This window comes from Manacus candei, unplaced genomic scaffold, assembly GCF_025592945.1.
Source record: "Manacus candei isolate 608988 ecotype Guabito, Panama unplaced genomic scaffold, ASM2559294v1 h1tg000033l, whole genome shotgun sequence".
NCBI classification, from domain to species: domain Eukaryota; kingdom Metazoa; phylum Chordata; class Aves; order Passeriformes; family Pipridae; genus Manacus; species Manacus candei.
In genome coordinates this window covers 9,150,782-9,166,473 of record NW_026138081.1, presented here as the reverse complement: position 1 = coordinate 9,166,473, position 15,692 = coordinate 9,150,782, and the positions used below count along the sequence as shown (strand labels likewise).

The window sequence follows — 15,692 nt, the reverse complement described above, 5'->3', positions numbered from 1 at the left end:
CAAGGTCTGAGCTTTAGCTCTGAATTGTACAGAGGATCAGCCATGAACAGGGTCAACATGATCTAGATGAATTAAGCCATCCAGAAGAAAGCATTCTAAAAATCACATCCAAATAAATAAAAGGATAAGTTTGAAAGAAGGAAAGCTTGTGAGCATTGATAAGGAAATGAGCTCCAGGGGTAAAATAATCAGGAACATCCTTCAGCAAATTGTGGCACCTGTACTTTGTCTACAAATGGTGTTATTCAGGTCATGATGCACTGTCAATCCTGTACATAAGGGCAAAAAAGTGAACCACCAGGATGAACTGAGAAACTACCCTGTCTGTCCTCAATTCTGGCTGGCTGACAGCATGGGTAATGGTTTATTTTCATTTCTGTATATTTCATGTCTGCCTGGTCAATATTCCTGACAAAAAAAGCCTAAAGAGGAATTTCAGTAATAAATTCAGTCAGTCAGACAATAGAGTAGGGGTTAGGGTCCCCCTTACTGACCATTCCCAGGGTGTTTGCTGGTGGAAGGGAGGTGCCGATAACCTGGGCAGATATTCAGGCTTCCGTTTGTTTTGCTGTCCCACTTAATCCTCACAGGGCTGAAGCCAGCAATGCTTAAGTTAGATTAATGAGCTGAACTAACACAAACCTGCAATCTTCAAGTACATACTCTCCTGTTTAACACTGTGAGGTCCACTACCAAGAACAGAAAGTTCAGATACAGGTCACCATCAGGAAACCTCTTTATTCCGCTTTTGGTTTTTCTGCAGCAATGAAGGAAAGATTGTGTCCTGAAGCCCTGGTGATAGGAGACTATGTCTCTCCTTGGGTTGGGCATGGAAGGGGCTGAGCTTATTCAGGTTTTTGCCTGCTGCTTCCACCACAGTCTCTGTTCCCAGCCAAAGAAATGAGCAACAACTCAGCCGGCTTCAGGGAGAAACCACTGGAGGAACCCAGGACAGAAAAGCATCATCTTAGTCTTAAAGGTCTACCATTAAGTGAAAACATTTCTTTAGCATTTTAATTTTGAAGTAGCTGTTGCTGTTCACTCATGGTAATAATATATTTTCTCTGCATTTTGTTTATTGTGCATTATATATTGTATTGTATATTAAGGGGGGTAAATCTCCCCCTTCCTGGGTAACTCAAGAGATTCTGATCAGATATTTTAGGAAATCACAGTACTGAAAACTCATAAAGAAGAAAGCTGAGTTGCAACTGAAAGAAGGGATGTGAGGAAAGGTTGTGAGTAAATAAAAGGCCATTTTTAAGAGAGACAAAAAAAATTCATCTCAAGGGAGAAAGGGGGAAAGGAGAGGAAGGAAAGGAACTTCCCTCCTGCCAAGTGCATATGTTAACCCCTCCACTCTCTGAAAAGCATAATTTCTCAACAAAGCAAAATGAAAGGCTCGTGGCTGAGCTAAAATTAAGACACCCACTTCTGAGATAGACCTCTGAAAAGTGCCAGTAGAATCAACTGCTCTTCATGCCAATGGAGCTGAAGAGAGACTGGCTGCAGTTCAGGAGTCAGATAAACAGGTGAAGAGCACAAAAAAGGTAACTTAAATAATTGGAGAACCAATATAACTAATTTTGACTATAAAAAGGATTTTCCCAGCTTGGCAAGATCGCTGTGATGCTGCAGGAAGTATATCTCCTGTTTGAAAGTGCATGAGAAGGGAGCATAATTCCTTTCTTCTGTAAATGGGTCATTATCTGTGGCAAAGCACTGCCAGGTGCTCTGTTATTGAAATCTCCTTGCCTACAGTGAGGGACCCAAATCCAAGAGAATAGACATTGGCTTCTGTCACATCAAGCATTTCACCTACACTCAGAGTGGGAATTTCCAGTCGTCCTGCATATGATTTCCATGTGTGTGCTGTGAGTGTGCTGCGTCTTCCAGATCACATTTAAGAGGACACTAACTTGTGACTGTGTCACCTTTGTCTGGTGCCCACAGGATGTGTGTCTCATAAAGAAATACATGGGGCCAAAATTCTGGCTCCTCTACTGCCTTTCAGCTACCTGATGAGGCTGCAAAGGGGGCTGGAGAGGCAGCTGGAGGAAGGGGAAGCAGCCCAGATTCCTCCAGCCCAGACTCCTCTTAACTCGGAAATAGGAAGATATCAGTAGCAGGAGCTTAACCAGAGCTACTGTGGAGCCCAGTCAGGCCATGATGGCAGGTAGGCCTGTGCCAGCTGCAGCTAGATGTGGGAAGTGTCATGTTGCCCACACAGCTTGTTAGGAGAAGCCTGTGAGCCACTGTGGTGGGACGTTTCCACCTGCTTCCCATACAGGCTGGTGCACACTCACCCAGAGCTCATCCCTCCTGGATCCACAGGGTCTGCATTACCTGCAGCTTGCAGATTTGACATGCCCAGCCCAAGAGAGTCATAGAAATAAGCTAGGAAAGCATCACAGCCTGACCTCTCACCAGCAGGGAAATCCCGGGAGTTTTGAAAAGAGCAAGAAGAAATCCTCTGCCATCTCATGAGTTCTCTCCTCCCTCTGAAATTCTTTGCATGTAGACTTCTCCAAATCTGTGCAAATCTGTGAGACCACCCTCTGATAGAGCAGTAATGGAAACTTGGGGGAATTTCCCCTGGTATGCTGAAACTCACGGACCATTTAGTGTGTTATGATTTGGCAAATGTGACTGTAAGGAAAAAGTTCCTTCTCTTTGCAGATGAGTGTCAAGTCACTGCAATTTCACCACAGCCAGGAGTCTCTGAAAGAAATTGAAATGTGAGGCAGGCCAAAATTTTCCTGGAACACCAAGATCATTGGACATTATCTCTTATTTGGACTGATATAAATCAAGATATATATTTATTGCAGATAGCATGAGGAGCAGACATGAAGGAAGATCAAAGCCTGGATATAACTAACAAGAGAAGCTGCATTTATGTCAGCCAGAAAAGGGTGTCTTTGCCTGGATATTGTGTTCAGGGTTTTCTGTATCTCTGAGATTTTATTTTCCTTTTCCTAACCATAAAAATTATGAAATGAGATTGACATAAAGATAAGAGGCAAGTAAAGTAGTACTCTGACTGAGCTGAGAGGGTTGGCACTGACTACCTGCCAGCTCTGAAACTCCTTCCCCTTCCTCCTCCACAACAGAGAATCTTTAGTGCAGCAATGGAAGGCAGCGCTGTAAGCATTGCCCCAGGCCCTGTACTTCACCTACCCCTGAGACAGTGCAAAAAAAAAGACTTTCCTTTGAGACCCAGCTACTTTATGAGCCTTGTTTTGCTCTTGAACGCCCACTGTGGATACTTGAAGCAGCCCAGTTGAAGGCAGCTGATCTAAACCTGCACCAGATCCCTGACAGCAAGGGTTGAAGCCCACCCTTTGCCACTGTGGGGGAGGCAGCATTTTGGCACTGCTGCAACAGCACTGCTGCTCTGCACAGCCAGGGCATGGGGCAGCTTTTGCTGGCTGAAGCAAGAAGAGGGCTCCGAGGTGCAGCAACCCTTCTTGGAACTGGCAGAAGGCTGGGCACAGGACACAGTGTATGTGGCTGCATCCAGCTCAGGACTAGTCAGAGCACAGGTAAAAAGTGAGTCCAAGAGAGTCCACTACATCTGATAGTATAGGACCATATGGTGTACTCATGGCTCGGAAGGCAGTGCTGCCCCTGGGTACAGTATGGGGCAGCAGCTAACAGTGTCCAGGGAAACCACTACAGAGCAGCACATCATAACCCCCAAAAAGAAGTAATGACTGCATTGATCCTCCAAAGTAAAAAAACTGCTTTCAGGAAAACAGAAGACCAGACAAGCAGCCACTTGAAATAGCAAACCACATAATGTTCTGAGTTGGAAGGCACTCACAAGGATCATCAAGTCCAGCTCTTAAGCGAACAGCACATGCAGGGATTGAACTCGCAACCTTGGCCTTCTTAGCACCATGTTCTAACCTACTAAGCTAACACTATATCTGCTTGTGAGAGTCTGACTCTTAGTTGTATAGAAGCACAGCTATGTTATTTTACTACCATAGCTAGAAGATTATTTATATGTGCACAGTACAATTTTTAACTCACGTTTCAGGCATCTGTGTTTGCTGGAAGCGAGTCAAGCTAGAAAGTGTTCTAGCTCATGCTGACACATACAGAAGGCTGTTCTCTGCTTCTGCTGAGAGCCTCTGAAAAGAAAATGCAACAGTTTGGAAATAACTCTTGCAGTGACAACTCCATCTTATTTCTTCATGTTAGAGAAAGAGGGACGAGCACAGGGAAAGGTAAGTCATGTTTGCACGTAGAATTTGGACTGTCTGGAAATAAGTGGTGATGAATGGAGGCATCACATAAAGAAACTGCAATGTGTCCTTCACAGAAATATTTCAGCCTTTTGCATGTTCAAACAACTTTCTTTCTTTTTTACCCTCATTCTTGTGGTCAAAAGCAGTGTAAAGGAAACAGTTCCTTTCAGTGGAACTTGGTGTATGCATTTCCATATCCATTCCAGGACAGAAACACCTTGAGTTTAAAAATTACCTCCTGTGTGAGAGGCAGTTCCCTCCACCTTCATCACAAGTGAGGAAAAAAGAGATGGTGTCATGACATCATACTGCACAGCCCCAGGAAGGAGGCAATGCAAATGCAAACCCAGAGCAGACCAGAATGGGAAACGAGCAGAGTGAGTGCAGGACTCAGACAAAGCTTCATGGGATGCTGGTACTGACATCTGCAATAAAACACATCTTTCTGTATCTACATCACCCTGAACTCCAAGGTACCAAAGACAGCCATTGCTGCATGGACATCAGTGTATTTCTATCAGCCACTGCAAGCCCTGTAGATACAAGGCAAGGATACCTCTGGCACTCCATGGTGTGTTTCTCAAATGTACTTGAAAAACAAGGCACATTTCTGGGGAATTTCCCACTGATTAGCCTGCAGATAAGCATTCCCCGGAGGGATCTGGACCTCTCTGCTAGGACCCTCTGGGCAATGCTGGCACTCAGCAAATGACTGGCACAGTCTTCCCAATGGGCTCAGCATGGTGCTTGCAGAGCCAGAGGTGGTCAGGACATGAAGCTGCAGAAGCCTTCCTATGAAAACTTGTTTCTAGGCTACGTCTCCCTGAACTCCTTCCACTGAACTAATTAAATGCTGATTTACAGGAATGGTATTTGTTTTCACATTGTTTTTGTTGTTAGCAATTGGACAGGATGACAAAAGGTCTCTACAGGAGCTCAGTCACACAAATGATTTAAGGACCCAAAGATAATGGCACCACAAAAGATCGTTCCCATGTCTGGGGTGCTGGTATCAGGCAACGAGAAATGACAGCAATATATCCACCTCAGCAGAACTGCTATGTGCTGCTCTGGAGATAAGCATTCTTGCCAGCCTTTTACACATTCATGTGTATTACACTTTGCTGTATTTTTCACTGTGGAAAATAGCCATAAGGAATACTGCTCTTCATCCCAGGTAAACTGCCTTGTTTCAGAGATTTCTAAAGTCCACAACAGAGACTAGGACTGGGGTTGTCCCCAGATGTTAATGATTCAGACACCTCTATGTGCATCTATCTGTGCTGAGGATAGTCATAAACTCCCAGGCAGTTAGATTAGAACTGAAGTAACCAGGAATGTCTCTCTAATGGCATTCTTATAAAATATTCCCTAAGGGCTAACCATGGGAAGCCAGTGCACCATAGGTATTATATACACTCACATAACAGAATCACAGAATCATTTAGGTTGGATAAAACCTCTGAGATCATCGAGTCCAGCCTTCAACTGACCGCCACCTTGTCAACTAGACCATGGCACTAAGTGCCATGTCCAGTCATTTCTTGAACTCAAATATACCACTCCTTTCCTGGATCCTAATCTGTGGTCATGAATGTGGGTATACAAATTGTCGCAATTGTGACACTCATCATACTGAAGCTGCAAGAGCTGTTCCACCCCACCTTCCAGATTTAAACTTTTTAGTTTGCTCACTAATGGGTTGCTTGCAACAGTACTAAGCAAAGAAAATTTGGTTCAGACACTGATTTGATCAGAGCACCCAAGGAGAGAAAAGGGATCCTTTTTGACAGCCAGAAGCAAACATGGATGAGGCTATTGCACAGTAGCATTCATCTACAGCCAAAGTGATCCCTTCACACACAATGAGAGAAGACACATAATAGAAGAATAGGTAATATTACCTTTATAACAGTATTTCTGAGTGATGCATGTGAGTTTAGTACTGATCTATTTTACCTGGAACTAAACAATACTAAATGATTTTACTGAGCTTCCTAAAAGCATGTAAACCAAATGTAAAGTAGATGTGTACTGCCTGCTGCAAACATCCCTCAGCTTTAAGGTTTAGTGCTAAGAAGTCTGAAAATGCTGCTGTGAAGCAGCTTCCCTGGTACAGACAGTTATGTGAGGAAGCTGCTGTGAGGGACATCAGCCATTCCCCTTCCTAACTTAGGTACTGCCTGTCTCATTTCCACATTAGAGCCCATCTCCTGCTCCATTGCGACCACTAGCTTGTCCACTTGATTGGCAGGGGAAAATGTTTGTCAGGCCAGCTGAAAATTTCACTCCACCCTCTGAAATAGCAGCTCTGCTGCTCATAACATCAAACAACTGCATTAAAACCCATGAGGCTCTCAAGGAAAATATGAAGGGTAGATGGATCATCTACTAATGTCCAATAAAGTTTGAAAGTCTACAGTCTATGGAGTGTGGCCATGCTTCACTGGATCCTGGATCCTGAGGCTGCCAGGTTCCACATTAAAGGAACAGTAGGGCAAAGCAATTCATAGACTCCTCTGATATACACCAGCCTTCCCAGGGACAGCCTTTATCTACTGTGTGATTTCTTCATGGTTTGCCTCTGAAAGATGATTTACTCTGCCAAGTGCCTGCTGCCTACCCTTGGCCTGCGGTGCAGTGCTGCCGTTTGAAAGCACAGTACCCCACTGAGACCCTTCTCTTGTGGGCACAGAGCTGGCAGGACTCTGCTCAGAAGGCTCCCTCCTGGGGCTTTTCGGAGAGTACTTTCCCAGGCTATGAACCACTGCACTTAGCAGCAGTCATCTGTATCTGGTATTCTTTAAATGTCTCAAAAACATCAAATTATATGTAGAAAACAACCTGGGAACTGTTGGGGGGGGGGGGCATCATTTTTGGGTTTGAACTGTCATTTTCTCAGCAGGTGCCTACTTTCTTTCCTTGTAATCTTCACCAATATTTCTAGGAAAAGAAAAAAACCTGTTCTCTATCCTCTGCTCGGAGAACTCTGAACACATGAAGAGAGAGCAGTAGCAGGGAAGCTTTGGGGCATGTCTTCTCCAAACTCCTTTCTATATGGAGTTCTATTCTTTCTTAATAAATTGCATGTGCTTCTTCTCAGAGAAGGTACAACCATTAAAAAACACAGTCCTGACAACGTACCTAATAATGACCAAGTTTGTAACATGATAACAAGAAGGTGATGAAGCTGTTTTAATTGAATGTGTCTAATCTGGCAAAGTCAGGACAAATGCAATTCCAGGCAAGGCTGGAAAACAGGTACAGCAGCTGTTTGGACACTTCTAGTCTTGTAGACACTTCTAGTGGACAGGAACCACTATTAGCATGCAGGGACAATACTAGTAGTTATTTGCACAATAGTAGTTGTGCTAATAGTAAATTACAGCACAATTTCCTTAGCTCTCTTGTAGTCACATGACTCCACCTATTCAGCTCCATGATTTCATCCTCACATGGGAAAACCTTGTTTTCCCAGCTCAGTGTCTAAATCACATATTTAATCCCAAAAGGTGTCAGCCCTACATATAAAATTCTTTGTAGAGTGAAGAAGGACACCAGAAAGTTTATAATTGTTTTGAAATGCTTATGGGTCAGACTGCAAATAGATATCTTCCATATCCTCTTTTTCGGATTTGAGTAGCCCATTAGCTTTGTAACATTCTCCATGCATGCAAGTGTTTTCACTGCCCGAGTAAAGTTTCTCTATCTCTTGTTCTGCCCATTTAAATCCATCAATCCCCTCTGTAATGTAATGCCGAGGATACAGGATAAAAAGAATTTTTTCCCTAAGCCAGCACAATAACTGACTTCAGCAGATAACCTTGCTTTACCTCTGAATGTCCTGACTTTGTCTGGCCACCCCATTCATGTACTGCAAAAATCACAAACAAGAATATGCAGGATGAGGAGGCAGTTAACTGCAGGGGAATACAACATTGAAATGAACAACAAACACTGGATTCTAGGTCAGATAAAAATCTCTTCTTTGCCTCATCACCTAATTGAAAATACTTCCCACAAACAGTATGGAACATTGTCTGCTGTGTGGAAGTCAACTCTACTAAAAGGACTCAATGATTTCTCAGTGACTTTCTCCAGCCCCTTGGTCAAAGCCAGAAAGCTAAAATGTTGTAAGTCAAGTTCAAAAGGATAATGGAGCATTCTCCAAATCCCTCCTTATTCCACCCCCCCCCAAATCCCAACAGTTTTGTATAAGGAGGATCCTGAAGAGCATCAATGAAAGCACCGCACAGAAGGGATCAATGACTTTCCAATAAGATGCTGCAAGCCCTAAGGAAGTTCCCTTCTTTATTAACACAGCAGTTGCACCAGCTTCCTACCTCCCATAAGCAGCTCTGGAGAGCAGTGTCAGAGCCAGGAGCCATGGTATGTGCAGGATAACCATAGCTGAGGAGGAGGTTGGCACTCACCTAAAACCTAGAGAAGGCAAGTATCAAGTGGGACCTGCTTTGGATGTAGAAGGTTCCTTGGCAACAGGCTGTGGGGATCTTTCAGCTGAGATCCTATAACTCTGCAATCACCATTCATTGCATCTCAGATACATGCTGGAAGTTATCCTTCCTGTTGCCATAGAGGTCTTCCAAAATTGGTTGATTCCACCTTTTTATTTCCACACTCCAGCTCTCACATACATGTAATCTCCAGCCAGCAGTCGGTAATGAGGATTTCTGAGATGCCTCTACAGTGAGTTGGTCTACAGACATAAAATGCTGATATCACATAACACATCTACCAAACTATACATGAACGTCCAGAGAAGGGAACTAGAAAGACTGCTGTGTTCTGATTACATTTCCTTGGCTGCTTCTGGGTTGCTCAAAATGTTCCAACCCTTCTTCCAAGCTTAATTTAGCAGCACAGTATCAGGTAAAGAGCTAACTAGTGACTGTTCACAAGCCTCCACAATGTTATTCTCCTGGATTTGCAAACTTCATCAGGGATCAAGCCATAGAAAACTTTTCCAACAATCTATTCTACCTGGCAACTGACATTTGCCATAGCTTTTCTGTATGGCACTGACCTAACTACCAGCTCCCTTTCAAAACAAATTGTAAAAACACCCTACCTCTTCTTCAGTGAGGACAGCAGAAGACACCACTTAGCCCTTGTCACTGCATGTGACATGCTTGCAAATATCTTGCAGCAGCTCCTAACCTTTGGAGTTATTTATTTTTTTACCAGTTACTGAAGAAAACAATTGCAATCTCCTGCAGAAAGCAGTTGGCAAGATGTCAGCTAGAAATAATTTTTATAGGAAGTTCTTTCTTTTGCTTTTGATACTGTGGACCCTAGATGGTGGGACAAAAGTAACTCACATCCAGCTAAAAGAAATCAAGTGATAACTCCCTTCCCAGCTGCAGCACAGAAGAACACCCCCTATGCTTTGCTGGCCCTGCCAGGCCCAGTGGTCCAAAACCATGGTCCTCCAGAGCACACCCAGACATTATGTCCAAAATACAGTCTTCATCATTGCGCCCTTCTCAGGTCTGAATCCAGTTCTCTGTAAACTGCTCCTACCTGGATCCTGTTTCGATGCCCCGGTAAATCTGCATTTTACACGTAGTTATCTGGCTTGTCCATATGAGGCACCCAAATTTCTCCCATCGTCCTTTTCACACTTTGAGTGGGGCACCTATCCAAGTGATCTGCTTTCATCTCCTGTGTTTCCCCTGAAAACATGTCTAGTCTGGATGAATTACTTGCCGTTGTCCTTCCCACGTGTCTGTTTGAGACATACCCAATTTTTCCTCTCACTCGAGGCAGTGCCTCCTTTAGGAAGCATCATGTCTTGGAAATGTATTGTTGCTCAGGCAGCTTAAAGGCAGGTTCTTGGTCATAGTGACCCTGGCAGCTCACTCAGCTACTCTCCTTTTTCCAGTTTGAGGAGTGTCTCTGTTCTCCACTTTGTATCCCTCCCAACCACATTGTATGTATAACCTCCTTTCCAGCCACACAGCTGAGATTCCTGCGCAGTGATGACTGACTGTAGATGTTCCTCCTCGTTTCTCTTTGTCCTGTCTTATTTGTTCTCAATCCAACAGTCTCACCACATTATCCTGTGGTTTATTGCATCCCAAATTTCATTGCTTATCATTCCTTGACATTCCCATTCCTGGATAAGGGAGGAACGAGACTTGCCCTTACACTGAAGGGGGAAAAGTGGACCTCACTCAAAACTGAGCCCTCTTCAACCCTTCAGGCTGCTTGAAACCCTCTGCCTTTTTGATTCAGTGAGGGAGAAAATCCCACCGAGAGGCAAGACATGAAACCTTTCTGCACTGGCAGAGCATTATCTAGGGATGTTACCACTACTTAATAAGTATTTAATTTTATCAAAAAGAAGTATTTTTCATCCTCAGGAGCTTTAGATTCTTTACTGGGCTCAGAACTGAGGTTGTGACTAGCTGTGATACCTGAGGTAATCTTTAGCACCTAGACAAAATATATATTTTCCATAGAAGTCACACATCTTCAATAAAATATGAAAACTAGCAAAGAACTTATGGTTCATTTTGGAAAACCAAATAAATTACTAACTTAACTGAGGTCTAAATTTAAGAATTTCTAATGCTGTCATCCCAGTGCTGGGCTTTCTCCTGATGACAGAGCAGTCAGAGAGAAATGCTATCTCAAAAACTGCCAATTAATTATTTCCCATCTAAAAATTGAATCTTTGTGTTCAGTTGTAGAGGAAAAAATCCTAAAAACTTTGGTAGGAGGGCACTAGGTGCAAAATCTTGAGAAACATCCATGCACATTTGCCTTTTCCAGAGCCCGGTTGGTTTACACAGGGAGCGATTTCTCTCAAAGGATCCCTTCTCCATCTCAGCCAACCAGAACAAATGGGAGTGGAACTGCCTGTCCAGGCAGCCAACTGGAAGCTAAGCTCAGATTTTGATGTAGTTCTTCCAACAAACATTTTGCACCTGGAAAGAGCACATGAAAACTGGAGGACTGTGGCTTAAAAATTAAAAGGTAGATTTAGGAAAAAGACCCAGAAGAACATGCTGGAATTTTGATGTAGGACAAATCTGGATGGTTCTCTGCACCTTCAGATTAGCCCAGGTGCAATGCTTCACTTCTATATTTACCTATTTATAAATATGTATGGTTTATCTTTTACTTTCAATACATTGGATTCCATTTCATCATGAACCTGTGATGTTTGGCATGCATATCACCGGAAACCTAGCAGATTGAAATGATCATCTCTCAGCCTTGAAACTTGACAGCTGGTTTCTGAACGTGAAACTGGCACAGAGGTGAAATGTCAGTGGTTTTAGGCACAGTTCAAATGACTGTTCATCCTTTCCGCACAAAGTTCAGTTCATTTTCACAAAAAGAGACGTGCTTTCTCTTAACAGCTACTTCTTCCCTAGAGTAAAGACATATGGTCAATAGAACAACTGCATTATCAAATGCAAACAAATTCAGCTCTTGGTCTCCATCTAATCATAATACAGTGTTTATCCATCCCATGTTGCAAGAGCGTAATATGTTCCAAATGGGAATTCTTGAGAAAAAAAGGCCTTCATTGCCAACCGTTTCCCCTCTTCATGGTGAATATTTTTGTTAAGAGCTTCAGGAACTGGAATTTCTCTAAGCAATATCCTATCAACACAATCTAACTTCCCCCACCACCGCCACCCCCTGCCCCACACACACATTTCGATTAAAGTTACAGAAATCATGTGTTGCACAATTCAAAGACACTTGACTTCTCTCCGTTATAGTATGTGCGCAGGAAAACCCCTCTCTTGCTTCCTCTCATTCCAGTTTGAGCCTTAGACATTCCGGTAAATAAATCCAGCATTCACACTGGAAAGGAACATAAAACGTTTTCAAATCATACACACTCTTTTCCTAATTATTTTGTACCAAAAAGGTCAATGAACGTGCTTTTTCTTCTATAGCTGGAGGGAGTGTTTGTTACTTAATATGTATTGAGTAATACCACATTTGCTATTCCTGGAATCTTCCCATTCTTGCAATGCTTTTCTTACTGTGAGGGTATGTGCCATGTTTCCTTACATCTCTATCAGGCAGCGTAAAAACAGTGGGTGATAGTGAAAAATGAAGCTTCAAGGTCGTAGCACCTGAGTGAGACAGAAATAGGACATAAGACCACAGTTTTTCCCCTTTTAGTGTAAGATCTCATGTGGTTAGAAAAAAATGACTTTTTGCTATTCTTTTTCATTGCCTCATTACATGGTGCCACGTGTATGCTCCAAGCACTGTTTAACCTACAAACTGCTGAAAAGTTCAAGCCAATGCTTTGGTTCAAGAAGGAATGAAACAAAATGTAGAGAAACACAAGAGGGTCGCACAGTCTCATCCTCTGTAGCAGGAACACCAAGCACAAAACATACATACATACATACATAAATCTTCTGCTTTTGCTTGGAAGGGAGATCGGAATTACTACAATGTTGCTCTTAAAAAAAAACCCAACAGATTAATGATCCTTTTTCTGTTGCAGAGAGGAATGTGATCTATGAATAACACTGCAGTTCTTCAGATTGCTTGAATGAAGTGGATTGTTATGCTTATTCTTTAAAATGTAACCTTTGTTCCACATTTAGATTCCTAAACTTCCAGCCAGCAGAGTGTATTAGTCTTGCTGACTAAATGAAAAAAAAATTTAATTATATCTGGATCTTCCTTTTGATCTAGATTTTTATAGGCAAAGACGAAATCACTTTTTAGCATTTTTCAAGGAGTATAATATTTATTAAACTGAAAAGTGGGGTTTTCATAGTTTTTATTCTTCTAGATCTTATCCAGCACATCTATAATTTTCCAGCCTCCTTCAACCTCTCCAAGCATGGCTATCAGAAACAGATCCAATAAGCCATTGTGGTTTCCACCACTGAAGTGCGTCCTCTCTGCGACCTCCTGATGCATCCTGATTTCCCTTTTTGCACACCACAAGGCCTGTACAGGCCCTTTTTTTTTTTTGTGCCAAATTATCACATTTGGTCATCATACCCAAAAGTTAATCTATAATTCTTCCAATTTTTTCCCCAGATTACCATGTTTCAAGGTGTCATTCACACGAAAGCAATGAATTCCATAGATGGTGAGGTGACAGAAATGAAGACCATAAAAATAAGTTTCATCTCAGTCACTGACTGAGCAATCCACTGACTAGAGCAAAGAGTTACAGAGTGAACAAAGGAAATAGTCAGTGAATCCCTACTTCCACCAATCTTGTCCAATGGCAGCAATCAAGAATATGCCCGGAGTCCCATCTTAACCTCAGATTTGTCATGCCATTGCAGGATTTAAAATTACTGTGATCTATTAGATCACCTTAAAACTCATGCACTTCACCTAGCATTTGGAAAAACAACCTGGTTGAACCCAAAGTGTTCAACAGCCAGGGGAACAGAAAAATCAAAGCCATCCTCTTAATAAGCTTATAGAAATAGGGGCAGTTGGTCAAGGCATGGCTTGCCAAAAGGTGAACCATGAGTGCCAGTAGTAGAAAAGGAAAGACTGTAATCTCTGGATAGAACAAAAGCACCTCTTTCCCCCAGGGAATGGTGCAATTCTGTGCAGTGATGGTATATGTTGTGCCTGCTGTAAAAAGGACCAGGACATTGTTCAACCTGTGCAGACCTAAAGAGACTCACACTAAAGGACAATCTCTATCTTGCAGATGATGCAGACTTAGGTTCACTGCACTCATCTCTCTGTTCTCAGTAGTTAGTCCAGGGGACGGATGAACTTGTTAGTGCTGGCATCGATGTCTGACATCGGCAGATGTGATGCTGATGGTCACAGAATCATGATGTCAAGATGCATTAAAACATTTCCAGTTTAAAGCAGGTCCATGTAAAGGCCTGACTCACTCTGCATCCACACTGTAAATTCACTGTCCTGGGAGAAGAGGACTCTGGATCCCAGGCCACCAGGAGATGCTTCAGCTCATTCCTCACTCAGAGAGGAAATCATGGACACCACAGAGCCAACACACTGTGCCTTGTCCTGCTCCCACACCTCTCCACCTCATGCTGCAGCCACATTCCCATTGGCACTCTGCCTACAGATTTTCAGCCACCCTGACATCCTCCAGTGCAACCCACCTGGGGTTTAGAAGAAGCCAAGGGTGATCCTGCCAGGGGCCCGGGGAAATCTGGCCTGGCCCTGCATCCCTAAGCTGATGGATGCCACGGTAGTCTTTTCACTAGATGGAGCTAGCGGATGGGTGCTAGCAAGTCCGCCTTCCCTCCTGGAGGTGCCCCACGGCCAGCACCACTTGGAGAGCAGATGTTATCCCATGCAGACCCCTGGCTCCGCAGGGCCCATACATGGCAAGGAGAGGAGGTTTCGATGACTAACTTTTTGGCTGATGCAAATTCAGAAGAATATGTGAATGTAGTGTTCACAGAAGTACTGGAGGCAATGGATTCAAATGAAATTGGGGAAAAAATAACATTGCTGCAAAGCCAGCTGCCTCTGGTACAGGAGAAGCCGACAGAGAAAGAACCAAAATAGTGCTGGAAACAGTGCTGCCCACAAATGTCCCAGCAGTGATGAGGTAAAGCTCTGGAGTAAATTTCCATTGTCCTCCAAAAGCTAAGTAAACATCTGGGGGATTGCTCAACATGAGCTCTGCGTGGACAGGGAAAGTGCAGAGGTGCCGTACAGGCCTAAAATAATGCATCTGGCGTGTCCAGAGATTGCACCCAAGTTCAGCCACATTTAAACCTGTTGTACTAGAAGGTGGAGAGGTGATGGACTGATAGGTGTTCTCCATCTCTGATTCACAACATCATCTTGTGAGGCAGCCTAGTTAAAAATCCCAGTGCCACCCAGAGTACACATCCCACACCTTCTCCCCTTAGTGCTTCATGTCCCAACCATCCCTGCTCAACATCCCACAGCCAAGCATCCCTCTCCAGGTGCCTGTTCCCTCCACCCCAGCTTCCTGATCCCACCGCTGACCTCCTCTCCATTCTGGTGCTGAAGCTGCTGCTCCAAATCCCTCACCAGCTGGGACACTTCCATATTGCCATGCCCAATACTGATGTAGATCCAAACCTCTGAGCTATGCTGAGGTTTCAGCCCTTCTGCTTTTGTAGTACTTTGATGGGTGCCCGACTTTGCACACATTTTCACATCTTCTGTTCATTATCTCATAACCTCACTAATGCAGCTATGGTCTGCTTTGAAAATTGATACCTGATCTTTGTTACAGTCTGTTTGCAGAGGTAAAAATGGGAGCCGATAGAAATGACTTCGCAAAAAAACAGGTGAAAATCTACAATATGATTCAGCAAGGTGAAACTGGTAATCAGCTTCAATAAATCCCACTCCCTATCCAGGAAATCTGTTCTGAACACTTTCTGACTCATTTGTTTCTGTGACCTCTGTATATATTTTTTCATTATTTATGAGGAAATGTTA

The 15,692-nt window shown here is 43.3% G+C and overlaps 1 protein-coding gene across 1 annotated transcript in view; it reads left to right on the top strand.

Annotated features, from left to right (window-relative positions):
- The window catches only part of VPS18 (VPS18 core subunit of CORVET and HOPS complexes), a 96,874-nt gene extending 84,176 nt beyond the window's left edge, over positions 1–12,698 (top strand). The window contains exon 6 of the transcript XR_007905211.1: positions 12,688–12,698. The gene's annotated coding sequence lies outside the window, so the exon portion shown is untranslated. The remainder of the gene's footprint in view (positions 1–12,687) is intronic.
- The last annotated feature ends 2,994 nt before the right edge of the window (positions 12,699–15,692 follow it).